This window comes from Camelus bactrianus, chromosome 30, assembly GCF_048773025.1.
Source record: "Camelus bactrianus isolate YW-2024 breed Bactrian camel chromosome 30, ASM4877302v1, whole genome shotgun sequence".
Classification (NCBI taxonomy): Eukaryota; Metazoa; Chordata; class Mammalia; order Artiodactyla; family Camelidae; genus Camelus; species Camelus bactrianus.
In genome coordinates this window covers 22,119,517-22,135,456 of record NC_133568.1, presented here as the reverse complement: position 1 = coordinate 22,135,456, position 15,940 = coordinate 22,119,517, and the positions used below count along the sequence as shown (strand labels likewise).

The window sequence follows — 15,940 nt, the reverse complement described above, 5'->3', positions numbered from 1 at the left end:
GAGGGGACCCTAGCGAGGTGGGGAAGGGGAGCCGGTCTTCTTTTCCGAGTGCGCCGCAGCCGGTAGAGTTGAGCACGTTTTGTTTTCCTCTGCTCTGGTGCTTGATTTAACCTGATGGCTAGATGGTCTGTCGTAGAGGTTAGGAAGGTGAATAGATCATTTCCAACTGCGTTCGTTTTCATTTTTCTCATCCTGTCAACGGAACTCGCTCTGCGTCTCTCATCCATCCTTGACTGTGATTCTCCGGAGAGCGGTCCTGTGGGCACGGGCTTGCCGGTGTCAGCACCTCTGCATTCTTGTTCACCCAGCACACTTGCTCAGCCCCCCATCCAGCTCCTCCTGTCCACTTAGCTTGCGTTTTCTCTCTCATCTAGTTAGTATTTAAAACTGAATTCTACGCTAATAATTCTAACAGCAAACCTTTTCTTTTTCCAGCTTCTGTTCATTTCCAGATGCCATGCATGCCACGCCATTTACTTAACATTGCTTCACTTTACAAGTTAGATTTCCAAGCCAAAACCTCTCCAGCTCCAGGCCTGCTTGGATGGCCATTTCACGGTCCATTTCCATTCAATTGTCACCATCACCCAAACTCAGTACGTTTAGAACAGACCTCTTCATCTCTGCATAGATATCGCCTTGGATTTCCCCGTATGGACTTCTCTTTGAGTGCATGGTCATTCTCCTGGTAGCCAGACAGGAAACCCTGGCTGCTGCTTTGAAGACTTTGATGTGATTTTCTGTGTGAAAATCCTCAATTATCCTGGCTAATATCACACAGTCCAGAACTTCAGTTTTTGTTTTTGTTTTTGTTTTCTGGCCTTATGTACATTTGTCTTGCTTTGTCTAATGAATTTGCTTTTGGGATAGGACCTATTAAAATTGTTCTGGACCAAAAGCTTCGGGAAGGCAAAGATTCATATTCAGAATGATTCAGACATTTTGTTTGTTGAATAAAGAAGTGAATGTTCATATCCCATCCAACATTAACTCAGCTCTGAGCCCACCAACCTATTTGCAAGCAGCTCACTGACTGCCTGGGTCTTTCAACTATAACAGATGATCTGTGATTAGGAATCAGGTACTGTATCTTCATTTATTTATTTTAATCAACAGACACCACATAAGAAAGGAAAAGTTTTGAAGAGCTTTTTAAAAGTCATTTTGCTCATATTTTTCCTACAATTTTCCTCAGTTTTTAAAATTTTCTTATGCCTCTGCACAAATATTGATCACCAGTTTGGGCTTCCGTCTTGAACCTTCAACTTTGCCTTCCTTTTTAAAAATGTCCTTGAATTCTAGAAGGGGCGAAATGAGTTTAGTTAACCAAAAGACTACTTCTTGTTCTGACATTGACAAGCTGTTCGTCCTAGAGGAAAGGCCAGGTTCCTCTCGCCCAGAGAGTACAGCATGGAAGGCAAGGGTAGGAATGGGGGAGGGGGGTGCTTCAGACAATTACCGAGAAGCACCCTTAGACTCGGGGAGGTCAGGGGTGGTTTCTCTCTGGGGAGATGGCACTGAAGCTGAGACACAGTGAAGATCTGAAGGAAAATGACCTGAGCAGAACAAACAAGGGCAAATGTTTGCAGAAGCAGAGTTGGGTGTATTTGAGACAGAGTCCTGCACAAGGGGGTAGTCAAGATTGATTGTGTCGGATTTGCAAGCAAGGGACAAATCTTGTAGGGCCTTCTAGGTCTCCTGAAGGTGTTTGTGCTTTTAGGAGGAAGCCCAACATTGGGAATGATAAATTTAAAAAGTTTATGCTGTGGTCAAGTCCAAGGTCAAGACATGTTTTATTAGACCCTTTCTCCTTTTCCCTCCTTTTCCAAACAACTTTTGGTTGATTAGAAAGCTTTGTTTTCTGAGAAACACAAAGAAAAGAATCACTGTATCAGATACATCCCAAGATGCTACCAGATGTTTACATGTATTCCATAAAATACAAATGTAAGTCATAACTGCCTAGGCTTACAGTATGAAATTTCATGTTTCCATATAATTTTCAAATTTGTTTTAATATTTCTATTCTTATATACATCAGTCTTTTACAAATCCTCTCAGTTGAAGATTTGATTTCTTCAGTGTCCCATAATGCTGTACATAAATTTGACAAATGTCCCCCTTCCCTTCCTACTTAAAACAATACTTTCAATTTATTTTCACTCAATCAAATCAGCTGTACCAGATCTATATTTTGGAGAAGGAGGAGTCAGAAAAAGTAAGAGAACTTTGCCATGATTTCTGTTGGAGACAGGATTTCCCTACATGTTTTACCTCCCAAAGCAGATTTGGTACAGAGTTTCGGTGAGATTGCTGATTAGATTATATTCAAATTCATTCCATCCTGCTCTTACTCTAAAACCAGAGATATGGCTCCAGTATCTGGCAGCTGAGAGCAGAAAAGAGTTAATCAAGGAGACCTGAGTAGTTTGAACAATTCTGCCATGAGTAGGAAAACATAGATGTGGCAGAAGGTAAGAAGATTTACGTAAGGCAAGCTCTGAAAAAGTTGGGCCATTTATAGTTTCCTGTGAAAGCCTCTCCCAATATAAACTTGTGGATAATAATACAAATATATCTTTTCATTATGTAATACTTAGAATTTTCCTGAGTATGTCTATATTCTTCAATGTATTTTATCTAGTTAAGTGTACTTCCATTTTCCAGAAAAGAGAGGATTTAGTAGGAGAGATATCTAGCACTCTGTTCACTAACTTGGTAAATATTATCCCCTGTTGGGTGATCCTTAGCCTAGGGGCTGGGAACACGGAGATGAAGATGTAGTTCTTATCTTCTGGAATCTTCCAACTTATTGTGAAAATAAGAAGGTACTTACATCTCCATCCACCATGATGAGCATTGCGATTAGACAGACACAGAAAATCAAGTGTGGCCGCCCATATGAGGGGCCCCATGGCAAACAGTCTTGAATGAGAAGAGAAAATGTTTGGATTGTACCATGAGAGCTATGTGGGACTACACAGAGTTCTGTGAAGGGAGATGTTGATGGTAATTGCAGAAGAAGGTCACACCCTGGTGGCCTTTTTGAAGTAAGCATGGCACTGGAGGTGAGAAAATTGCCGCAGAAATGCAGGTGAGAGAAGTATTGGCCTGGACGCTAGTTGTGGCAATGATGTATGAAAATCCCTTGGATGTAATCGGAAAACATGAATAGGTTTAAGGATGTCTTGAATGCAGTTATCAACAACGGAGCAGAAATGATCACTAAGAGAGGAAAGGCATGCGCTTAGGGTTAGCATCCTGGAATCACCCCGCCTCCACCCGCAAGCACATCTCACTGGTGACTGTGCCCCTCACAGCAACTAGACAGGAAGAATGCAAAGTCCGAAATGATACAATTTTGCTGCTTAAGATGTTCTCAATGGCTCCTTTTACATTATCCAAAAAGCCAGTCTGATGGAAGCAAACTAAATGCCCATTGACAGATGACTGGATAAAAAAGTTGTGTTTTATATATATATATATATATATATATATATATATATATATATATATATATACACCATGTAATACTACTCAGCCATAAAAAAGGATAAACTAATGCCATTTGCAGCAACATGGATGGACCTGGAGAACATCATTCTAAGTCAAGTAAGCTAGAAAGAGAAAAATACCATATATTACTTATATGTGGAATCTAAAAAAAGACACAAATGAACTTATTTACAAAACAGAAACAGACTCACAGACGTAGAAAACAAACTTACGATTACCAGGGAGGAAAGCGGGGAAAGGATAGATTGGGAGTTTGGGATTTGCAGATACTAACTACTGTATGTGAAACAGATAAACAACAAGGTCCTACTGTTTAGCACAGGGAACTATATTCAATGCTTTGTAATGGCCTATAATGAAAAAGAAGATGAAAAGGAATATATATATAGATAGATAGATGAAAGGGAAAATATATGTGTGTGTATATATATATAAATGAATCACTATGCTGTATACCAGAAATTAACACATTATAAATTGACTATATTTGAATTAAATAAATAAATAAAAATTAAAAAGTCAGTCTGTCCAAAAATGAATACTACTTAGTTAAAGGGCCCTGAAGATATTCATAGAACAAGGGAGCTGCTGAGACAACACAGGGTTATTTACAAAATTCAAGGATGTCTAATGGGGTCTAAAGAATTCTTAAACATTTTTTAGGTTGAGGAGGGCAAGAGGCCAGTCAGGACGCCCAGTAAGAATGTAAGAATGCAGTACTAAGATCCCACTTAAATCAATAAAAGTGCCAAGCATGGAAAACCTTAATAGCATAAGGAAAATGAGAAAGGAAAAAAAATCGAAAGTCATTGGTAAACTCATATCTAATAAGGTAGGTGTGTCCCAATAGGTGGTATGAAGGTGTCCTTGGTGATGGAATGACACGGGTGGACCAGTCCTGGGGTTTCTATTCACTTCAAATACACAGTACAGACAAGTTTCACACACGACAAAGATGAGCTCTATTTATGTCTAATGGTTAAATAGAAAAAAAGATCTGTAGACTTTTAAATCTACCTACTTGTATATCTTATGCTTTAGATTACAGGCAGCATGCTCCTCACCCCAACTGTTCAGAAAAAATTTAAAAATTAAAAAAAAAAACAAAACAAAACACTGAAAGAAAACAGGAACAAAATGAGACTTGGAGGGCTAGGAAAGCAAAGGTGACGGATTTGTTTTTCCCCTGTTCTAAGCCAAGGAAGTCAGCCAGACTCTTATTCCAGTCTCCTCGAGTCAAGTCCTCCAGCTTTTTCATGGGGCTTAGAATAGCTGAGAGATTGTGGGTCACTGGTTATCAGTTTAAAGTAGAAGTAGAGCTTTCTGCCCCTGCACGTCACATTTCTCATCATTTCCTTTCTGATGAACACGCTCAGATAAACACCTGATTTGGATTTGGTATTAAATGCCAAAGCAAGGGAACACTTACTTAAATAGCGTATGATACTACAGATGTGCAGTTGTATCTCTGGATTTAGAACAGTTGGAACACAAATTACTTTTGAGAAAGCAGCTCAAATCAAAACTGTCAGAAATAATAGAGCTAGGCCTGTGCCGTCTCTTGAATTATAGTTGTTCCATAAAAGCCTCTAAAACCATCAGAGAGAGAAGCAATAATGCAAATTTCTGCTAAACACTGCTCTATCACTCTGTGATAAACAGTGGACTCTTTTGGGAAAAGTTGATTTTCACAATAAACTCATTTCAGAAATATTTATGAGGTGTGTGCTGTGTACCAGGTTTCACGCCACAAAGTAAAGGAACTACAAAGGAAAGTATGGGCAAGGCCCCGTGGAATATTCCAGGCACACACAGATCTATAATAAAAGGAAGAGATGAGGCTAAACTCTGTAAGAGAACAGCAAGGATTTGAAGGAGGAAGACACTTGCTATTGGGGAGCCCTGAAAGCAGAAACCAACAGGACCTTTCACTTGGGTCTTGGACATGAGTGTGGTGTGGTGTGGATGTGGGAGACACCACAACGTCAGGAGAACGTTCGGAGAACATCAGGCCGTCTCCAAGGACCAAAGGGATTTAATAAGGGAATTTCTTTTTCACATAAAATGAGATTCTTCTCCATCATCCTCTGCTCACCTAGACAGAGAGGGCTCCCTAAGCTCGTGGTCACCGCTCAGCGTGTGCGGAGATGCTGCGCTCCGCTCGGCCCGCGCCCGCAGCGCAAACCTGACCGCTCCCTGTGTGGAGACTCGGAGCGCTGGCCGGCCCTGGGCTCTGTCCGTTTTATAGCTGGCGCCACTCAGTTATGTTTAGTGCTCTCCTAACACACATAAAACGTGCGCGTAGGAGTGACCCTACTTCCAGCAGCTGTACGCAGCCCAGAGTACAGCTCTCTGGAGTACGTGACTTTGAGGCTAAACTCAGGTTCAGAAGGAAAATCCAGGAAGGGAAAATGTGAGAGAAAACGATATGCTTCAGGGAGAAAGATTAGATGAAATGAGCCAGTTTCTTCCAAGGAAGGTAAGCAAGCTTCATAAAAGACTGAAGGAGCGCCGCCCTGGAAGGTACTTGTGGTGAAGGAGAGTGGTCTTTTTATGAACTTGAACTGCTGCACGCACAGAGATGGCGTCTGAAGCAGTCGTTATCTTTGTGAACTGCAAGTGGGTCCCCTTGGCCACGTTTAGGTCTGAATGATTAAAAAGGAATGTAACAGCATCTCTCGTTCACTTCTCTTCCCGTCTAGCAAAACGGTCACGTGACACCCCCAATTAAGGAGGGCCCCTCACTACAAGAGACTAAATCAGAAAAACTAACTCGATTCAGATTGATACCAAATAACAGGCCCAACATCAACAGACTTTATGAACAAGATAAGGCACGACATTTTCTGATGCATTTGTGTATTTGTGTGAGAAAAAGTCATGGTGGAAATAAACCCTCCTTATGCCACGTTTTCTTAGGGCTTTTGACTGAATGCAGACAGGAAAACGTTATAGTAAGGAACTTACATATTTCCTTCCAAATACATCTGTGGATACAAATCCTGGTCTTTAAGGGTTAATGAGCCTCAATAAGCAACTGAATCAGCAACAGTCACCGAGGATAACTGAGCTTCCACCTTATGCATGAAATGACCTGCATATGACATCTTTGATGACACTTCAGCATATTCCCTCATTTTATCAATGATGAAACTGAAATTCTGGAAGGTAAAGGGATTGGTTCATAATCTCATCATATACTCCTGGTCTGGGAATCAGCATCAAAACCCAGGATGATGAAAGTGTGCAACGTCCAACATGGAAGTCCCCAAAACCCTGGAGAGTCAGACATAATTATCTGATATTTTGCATTTCAAATACCAAGTAGGATTTTTTGTTTATGTTTCATAGCTCTCTTAAGCAATGGAAAAAGAATTTGGTTGTAGCCACACTCATTTTTAATTTAACGGTTTTTATAGTTTGGACTGTAGTGAATTTATAAAAATTGAACACATTTTCACAAATAATTCTGTAGACCTAGCTGCTCTTCATCACACCTTCAAATTTTATTTAACTACGAATATAAATCATAATTCTCATTCTTAGGAGAATAAGAATTAAAGGAGTCGGTTTGCTTTAGAGTAAAACACCTATGTTCTGAAGGACTATAAAGTCAAATGAATAGCTCATGGCAAGAAAGTTATTTGGTGTTAGAATCCATACTGATTGCTAACTCAGTTCCTTTATCATATGAAATATCAAGTAGTCCCACCCCAAAGTGAAAAAAGCTAAATAAGTTCATTTAAACCATGGTTAATGAATAAAAATAGCTCTCTTATTTGTTACAGAATTATTAGGTACTCTTTAAACATTTAAATATTCCCCTGTAGATTAAGACAAAAATATACCTTTCTAAATTGTGAAAGGCAGCTCCTGAACTGACCTTCAAATCTGCCTAATTTGAGTCTCATGTTAGAGGGACGCTATAAAGGAGCAAAACAAATGAAGTTTTAGGTGTTTTAGTTTGTTTAAGCATGTGCCCCAACTCAGCAGTCCTCTGATTATACCCAACCTGCAGATAACTTAGGCCCACATAGTAGGGTTTTTTTTTTTATTTGTGTATCTCAGTATTTGTTATTGGAAGATTATGTATAAGTGTCTGTTTCTGGGTTCTACACACTGAAGGTCTGACCACACCGAGGCTGCGTTTTCGTATTATAAAGCGTGACTGACACGAGGACTTTCAGTTCCCTTGCGACGGGCAAGCACACGCCATTTACCACAGTCAGTCTGCTCCTCAGTTTAACTGTCGGGCATTTGCAGGTGTGTAAATTTATCATCCCTAATATTACGGGTAAAATGTCTTAGTCTGCTCGCACTACTGTAAGAAAATGCCATGGACTGAGTGGCTTACACGACAAACATTTATGTCCCACAGTCTGAGCCCTAGAAGGCTGAAGTCAGGGTGCCGGCGTGGGCAGGCCCTGAGAAGACTCTCCTCCTGGATGTGGCTGCCTCCTGCTGGGTCCTCTCAGCCAGAGGAGAGGTCTTCTCTCTCCGCTCCCCAACACGGGCCCCAGGCCCATCCTGAGGGCTTCACCCCCCAGGACCTCACCCAAATCCTGTATTGTCCCAAGCCCCCACCTCCAAACACCATCATACAGAGGATCAGGGCCTCAACATATGAATTTGGGGGGAATGCATTCAGTCCATAGCATAAGATATGCAAGTAGGCAGATTTAAAAATCTGAAGTTTTTTTTCCATTTAACCATTGGACATTATTAGATCTTGCTGTTCTTGTGTGTGGAAGTTATCTGTGCTGTGTATCTGAAGTGAATGGACACTCCAGCACCGGCAGAGCTGCGTTATTACACAACCTGGGAAATCTTAGTACCACCCACTGGGACGCATTTACTATATTATGTGTGAGTTTGCAAATGGCTTTTGATTTTTTTTTTCTTATTTTACTTATGCTATCAAGGTTTCCCAAGCTTGGCACTCCTATCGGTTTAAACAGGATCTCAGCATTTAGATAAATCTATTAGAAGCCAGAATAGCAGAACATGAATCGTCATGTTTCATGGAGACCAGTTATGAAATGTTCTCAAGTAATTTTAGCTCCCCCGTCCTAACAGGATGGTTTAGATGTTAATTAATACCTTGTTTGTAAGGATTCTTTCTCTGAAAAATACAGTTATTTCAATAATGCTCAGCATATTCTTCCATATTTATAACACACAATCATCATACTCCTAAATTCTGCTTCTTATACTGATTTTGTTTTGTTATTTTTACTCTGGCCTTAAAAATAGAAAAAGTTGATAATCATTAATGAGAGTCATAGGAGGCATGAATACAATACTGTAGTTTTATATTTTCAATTGCATGTATATAAATAGCATTGGAAGTACAATAATGCAGTTAAACTAAAAGGAATCTTTTTAAAGTCTTTGAGGCACAAAATTTTAATTTAGGGATATAATACATTATACCCATTTTAACTAATAAGTAAGAGCATTTTAAACAGCTATTAAATATACCATGTACTACATTGGTACAAGGAGTTGAGTATAAAAGGACCTGTTATGTTTTTTAAAGAAACATGTATAAATTCAGATATTTTCAGAAATATATTTTTTTTATAAATATAATCACTGAAATTAACACAAATCTATCATTCTCTTAACCGACGTAAATCTGTATCTTTAGATTTCTCTTCCTATATTTTTTTTTCAAAATTATGTGACAGATTCCAAAAATATATATCAGGTCAATAAGAGTATAGTCATTGAAATTCATTTTCATTTGTTTGTTTGTTTGTTTGAAGAAATGCTGAGTCATATCTCATTTCTATGAAAGGATGTCATGGTTGGCAGGAAGAACATTGCTCTGAAAAGTATCTTGCAAAAAAAGCAGGTAACTCTTTCTCTGTAAATTATCTAAATTTAATGTTTACTGCAGCCCGAAGTTAGATAATTAGTAAGAGGAACAGATCAAATTCAAGGGGAAAAATAATCAGTGTGAAATACTCATTTTGACCATTTAAAAAAAAAAAAGTAAGAGCCTAATAGTTGCTCTCTAACTGTCTGGACTGGGTATCAAAGTTAATTGAAGGAGGAAGCTGGAAAGTACCAGATGTGAAAGAACACAAAGCACAGTCTTTCGCACTCCTGATTAACCGAGCTTAGGATGGAGGTATTGAGAGACGTAACTTCTCTGCGGTTCTTTAAGTCAATTAAGCACTAATTGGGAAAGTTCTTTTCTGGCAGTTTCATCAGGAAAGAAGAGGGGGAAATCCTTTCTTCACACCTGATCTGACAGAAGGCACGAAAGGCCTCCTCCGTGTGTGGGGAAACAGGCCCTGTTCCTTTCAGCTGAGAGCTTTCATCTTACCCCCATCAACAAGAACTCAGTCCCCTTTTGGAATGTATTGTCCCCAGCTAAGGCCCTTGTGAAAGGCAACAGATGTTGCTAAGATTGCACGGGCCCGTCCTCTCTCCTGCTTCATTTTTAAAGGCAGGAAAAGAGAAAACGTGTGAGACAAAGGATCCCCAGCTGCCTTAAATCGCTGGACCATTTGGCACTTGAGCGGCTCTGTCCACACACGCTCGGCTGGCCTGGCAGAAAGGGCTGAGCCCTTCCATTCAGCTGGAGGTCAGCGCTAACGTGCTGTTTCGTGGGCCTCGCGCCTTTCACACGAAGCAGCTGCCTCTGATTGTCAGAACAAATTGAGGTGATTCAAGCCACCAGCAGGGCATAACTCTAACTTCCATTTACTGGGAAGGCAGGAAAACGCTCAGAACAGACCAAACGGGGTTGCCCACAATACACCGTAGGATTAGATTTGATACACTGGATATTAAGACATGGTCCTATAGAAAAGTGGGCCAAACTGACATAAGAAACTACAAGATAGTTATGGGAATGACAATAAGGAAATACAGTACTCGGGCATTTATTAAGTTACACCTAATTATCAAATGCCCTGTATTTCTAGATCTTCTTGACACCTGAGGAATTCTCACCATCCCCGAGATAGGTAACAAACTCCTCAGGCACACCTGACACAGACAGAAGGCTGACGACATTTATGAAGAAGAAACATCCACTGAAGCAAAGCGGGAAGTGCTTTTAAGCAGAGTGATGGTTAGGCAAAGCTTGTTAGGTCGTCTTCCGATTTAAGCACAGAATTATATGAGCAGTTTAAAACTAATAAGATAGATTTATTCCAAAAACAAAGCAGTAAAGAAGGTATGTTCAGATGATAACAGAAATTAACTACATAAAAAGCAGCATCAATTGATATAAATGACATCATCATTTTTAAACAGGGCTTTTGAAATAGAGAAATTTTAAAAGAGCATGTTGCAAAGATCCCGTATTTACTTTAAATATAAACTATCCCTAATCCATTCAGTGAGAACAACATTGAGCAAATATTATGTAAGAATAGATGCTTTTCTTCTTTAATGGAATTATATTTCTTAAAATACTAGGGTCAATTCCACATTTTTTAGTTCCCAACATTTATTATTGGGTTAAAGTTGAGGATAATTATTCCACAAGCCCCTTTCAATCCCAAGTCTCCCACCCATAGGTAGTGGGAAGATTTTTATATGTTGGAATATATTTTGCTTCAGAATATTTTTCTTCTCCTCCCTGCTAGAACTGTAGTTATTGAGAACAGTTAACATTCCTTATTTATGTTCAAAGAACTTAGCAGAGAATTTTGCATAGCATGTGCACTCAGTCATTAATTGAATTAGGTTTAAATATTAACTGAAACTACTTTGGTATATAAAACATCACACAAAAAATAAACAAATGCAAATATATAAAAGATACTACACATTTTTCCAACCTCATAAAGTAAATAGCGTATTTTCCAACCAAGGTAGTCACCTCCCAAATGACGAGGGGCAAATTATTTTGTCAGTGAGAACTCACTGGCCTTTGCTTTAGTAAAGCGAACACTGACCTTTAAGTGGATTGCACATTCATCTACATAGGGACTGGCTATATCGTTTCTGAAAGGATGATCGAAATTCTGAGTAGTAGTTAATACTGAGCTCTTTCTGCAATGTGGCCTCTATATTTTGTTCCTATGTGTATCTCTTTTCACGACTGACAATGTGTATATTTTTCAACTCACTCCTTTCCTAATATATCTTAATGAGTCCCTAAAGTCTAGAATTCACATGGACTTTGAAATCTGGCCACCAGTTCTTTTCATGTGTCAGATGCAAATAGAAATATTTCTTCAAGATATACATACTATTAATAATGAAGATGGGAAATGATATCTCTGTTTGGGAAGTTAATTACCCTGCTGATACTGGTGCTAATAGCTCCATAACAAATATAAATTCAGTGTATTGATCTGTTCAAGTCGAATCCAGAGGGTGTCTGGTAACACAATGAAATTTACAGTGAAATTAGCAGCAAGGAAGTTAGTTCATGACTATAAATCATCATAGAAAATCAACAAAGACATTTGGCATAGGGGATATGGAGCCAATGATATATTTGAGGGAAAATTAGTTTGTTAATGCACCTCTCAAACCACTGGGGGAAATATAAAACATCAGTAGAACAGTTTTTCCAAAAAAGCAGGTGACCTGAAAACAATTCTGCTGTCATAAATTTGTTCTTTCTTTTTCTTCCTTCCTTCCTTCCTTCCTTCCTTCCTTCCTTCCTTGCTGAGTAACAGTCAAGGATTAACAAAATGTTTAGCCTGTCTAACTGTAGGTGCCAGGATGTGAATGAGAGAAAATAATCCTGAAGCTAATTAGACATTGGTGTGACGCAGAGTAGTGAGTGCAGTTACAGTTCTAGGAAAGAATCACATCCGCTATCTGTCTTCATGCTTCAGGGCAGAGGCTGCTCCCCAGCTGGGTCAGGAAGATATTCCCCGATTGGTATTGTGCAATTAAGTGTGTTTATTTGTCTTAGTGAAACATCGGGCATTGGCCACTAGACGGGAAGTACCCTTTGACTGTTCAGGAGGGGAACTCCTATTTTTCTTTCTGACAAAATGATGGTTTATGCCAACCGAAGTCAAGTGATCTTCACCTTTATGGCATGACCAGCTCTTCCATTCTTAAAGAACTTCGGGTTTTCATTGAACATTCAACGGAAAATCCAGTGGAGGATTATTTGGAAGTAGTTCTCAATGATTACTGAAAGTTATTTGCCTTTATTGAATAAATAATAATAATACTAAATAATAGTAATAATACAAAGTAATAGTAATACAGGTAAAGGATGAAAATATCTGCAATGTCTAAGCAGCTAAGACTGGCAACTGCCTATCAATATTGGCCTTTCTGCTATTTGTGGACATTTGAATGGTGTGCATTGGTCAGCCTGCCTTAAGCAACACATGGTCAAGGGCCCAAGTGGTCCAGGATAGAATGTGTGTGGTGCTGATGTGTGCCACCTCCACCTCGTTTGTCTAAGGGGAAATCCCTGACTCTATTCTTCTGCCCTTCCCCCGCCCGGGTCTGAAAAGACCATGTCCAAGGTCATCTTAGAAGCTATGTATTAAATATGGCGGAACCCTTTTTGGCCTATGTCACTGGATGCATGGTTTTGTTGATCAGAACCTGCTTACTTTCCCTGAAACATTATCTGAAAGACAAATGAGCTTCTATCTTTTTGGTCTATTGCCTTTTGGATTCTCTCCATGATTGCAGTTTGCCTAACTTAATGCACCAAAAATTTTTATTTTTACATGTTCTGTTTCTCTTTCATAGGAATTTAGAATCTCTAAAGAACTATAAGTAAGCATAGTGTAAGTATATTTATTTACTTTTAAATTTTAATGTTTACTTTTTCACCACACACATTCCAGCATTTATCATTTGTAGACTTTTTAATGATGGCCATTCTGACAGGTGTGAGGTGATATCTCATTGTAGTTTCAATTTGTATTTCTCTGTTAGTTAGCAATATTGAGCATCTTTTCACTTGCCTATTGGCCAACTGTATGTTTTCACTGGAGAAATGTCTGTTTAGGTTTTCTGCCCAGTTTTTGATTGGGTTGCTTTTTTTTGTTATTGCTTTTTTTTGTTATACAACTAGTATGAGCTAGTTGTATATTCTGGAAGTTAAGCCCTTGTCAGTTGCAACGTTTGCAAATATTTCCTTCCAGCCCATAGGTTGACTTTTCATTTTGTTTATGATTTCCTTTGTTGTGCAAAAGCTTGTAAGTTTAATTAGGTCCCATTTGTTTATTTTTGCTTTTATTTCTACTGCTGTGGTCAACTGACCTAGGAAAACATTGCTACAATTTATGTCAGAGAATGTTTTGCCTATGTTCTCTTCTAGGAGATTTATGTTATTCTGCCTTATGTTTAAGTCTTAAGCCATTTTGGGCTTTATTTTTGTGTATGGTGTGAGGGAGTGTTCTAACTTCACTGATCTACATGCAGCTGTCCAGCTTTCCCAACACCACTTGCCGAAGATGCTGTCTTTTCTGCATTGTGTATCTTGCCTCCTTTGTTGAAGATCAGGTGACCGCAGGTGTGTGGGTTTATTTCTGGACTCTCTATCCTGTTCCATTGATCCATATGTCTGTTTTTGTGCCACTACCACACTGTGTTAATTACTGTAGCTCTGTAGTATTGTCTGAAGTCTAGGACAGTAATTCCTCCAGCTTCGTTCTTTTTCTTCAGTATTGCTTTGGCAAGTCTGGGTCTTTTGTCACTCTGTATAAATTTTAGGATTATCTGTTCTATTTCTGTAAACACTCCTACACTGTTGGTGAAAATTTAATTTGGTGCAGCTGCTATGGAAAACAGAATGAAGATGCCTTAAAAACACTAAAAATGGAGTTACTGTATGATCCAACAATCCCACTCCTGGGCCTATATCTGGAGGCAACTCTAATTCGAAAAGGTACATGCACCTCAATGTTCAGAGCAGCACTATGTATAACAGCCAAGACATGGAAGCTACCTAAATGTTCATTCATAGATGACTGGATAAAGAATTTGTTATATATAGATGATAGAATACTACTCAGTCATAATAAAGAATGAAATAATGCCATTTGCAGCAATATGGATGGATCTAGAGATTATCATACTAAGTGAAGTCAGACAGAGAAGGACAAATATATATCACTTATATGTGGAATCTAAAAAAAAAAGTTACACAAATGAACTTATTTACAAAACAGAAAGAGACTCACAGATATAGAAAACAAACATGGTTATCAAAGTGGAGGTGGGGAGGGATAAATTAGGAGTTTGGGATTAGCAAATGCAAACTACTATATACGAAACAGACAAAGGGAACTATATTCAATAGCTTGTAATAACCTATAATGAAAAATAATATGAAAAAGTAATATATACAGCTGAATCACTATGTTGTACACAAGAATCTAACATAACATTGTAAATTAACTATACTTCAATAAAAAATTAATGTTTAAAAATGTATTACATACATATAACATCAAATTTAAATACATCCTACCCAATTTGTTTTAGTTCCTCCTTTTTAAAGTCCACTCCCTTCTAATTTGCTGTTACTAGACTGAGGTGCTCTTAATCCCACCACTAAACTGCCTAAGACCACACGTCTGTTGAAAATCATTAAGGTTGGAAGGCCCTTTATTTCAGAGAAATTGTACTATTTATATCAGAAGCCAAGATGCAGGGTATGCAACTTCTTTCTTGGCTGTAGGCTCTATGATTTACACTGTTGGAGTCACTTATCCTGGAGCTTCTCTCTTTGGATTTGATCTTAATAATACATTGTATACAATCACTGATATTGTGATCTAAAGCAATTTCTAACATGAAGCTGATTATTAGAGCAACAGAAATTTGCTGTTGAGTTTAAAATTGTTTTTCTATATTTATTCACTCACATGTGTATGTTTTAACTTTAATTAATTCCATTTTAAGACATTTAAAATGTCCTATTCAATTCCACATGATTTATAGCAGCTGTCTCCATCTGTGAAGCGTGCTCAGAGGAACCCTTCCCAGCAAATGAAGTGGGAACTCAGACATCTCAGTCTGCATACCATGGGGACTTCAGCCCGGCTGTTCTCGCTGATAACCCCCAGCTAAGATCATCGGGAGAGAAAGAGAACTTCCTCTTACTCTCTGCACAGTATCATATCCTGTCTTCTACCACACGTCAGGTAGTGGAAACATCTGTTTTATCGGCAGACATTGCGCACGGTGCATTTTTTAAGTTGTAGCATTCACTCAAGAACTTCTTTTGTATTTGCTAATAAAGTCTACCCATAACATTGATGCCTCTATGATTCAATCATCTTTTCTTTAAATCATGATCAAACCTCATTTGTATTTTGAATGGCTTCTTAAACCACGGACGCCTACATGCCCCACGAAGACAACTGATATCGCCAAGTTAGTACCAATGGGGTGGGGAAGTACTCTGCTTTCCATGTTGACATTACCTTTACTGAGAGCAAAGCTTATCTGGGGGATACTCTGCCTG

The 15,940-nt window shown here is 38.8% G+C and overlaps 1 long non-coding RNA gene across 1 annotated transcript; it reads left to right on the top strand.

Annotated features, from left to right (window-relative positions):
* The first annotated feature begins 13,210 nt into the window (after nucleotides 1-13,210).
* LOC141575660 (uncharacterized) lies at nucleotides 13,211-15,709 on the top strand. The gene is made up of 3 exons (XR_012503353.1): nucleotides 13,211-13,250; nucleotides 13,891-13,981; nucleotides 15,415-15,709. It is a non-coding gene; the product is annotated as an uncharacterized LOC141575660 (long non-coding RNA).
* The last annotated feature ends 231 nt before the right edge of the window (nucleotides 15,710-15,940 follow it).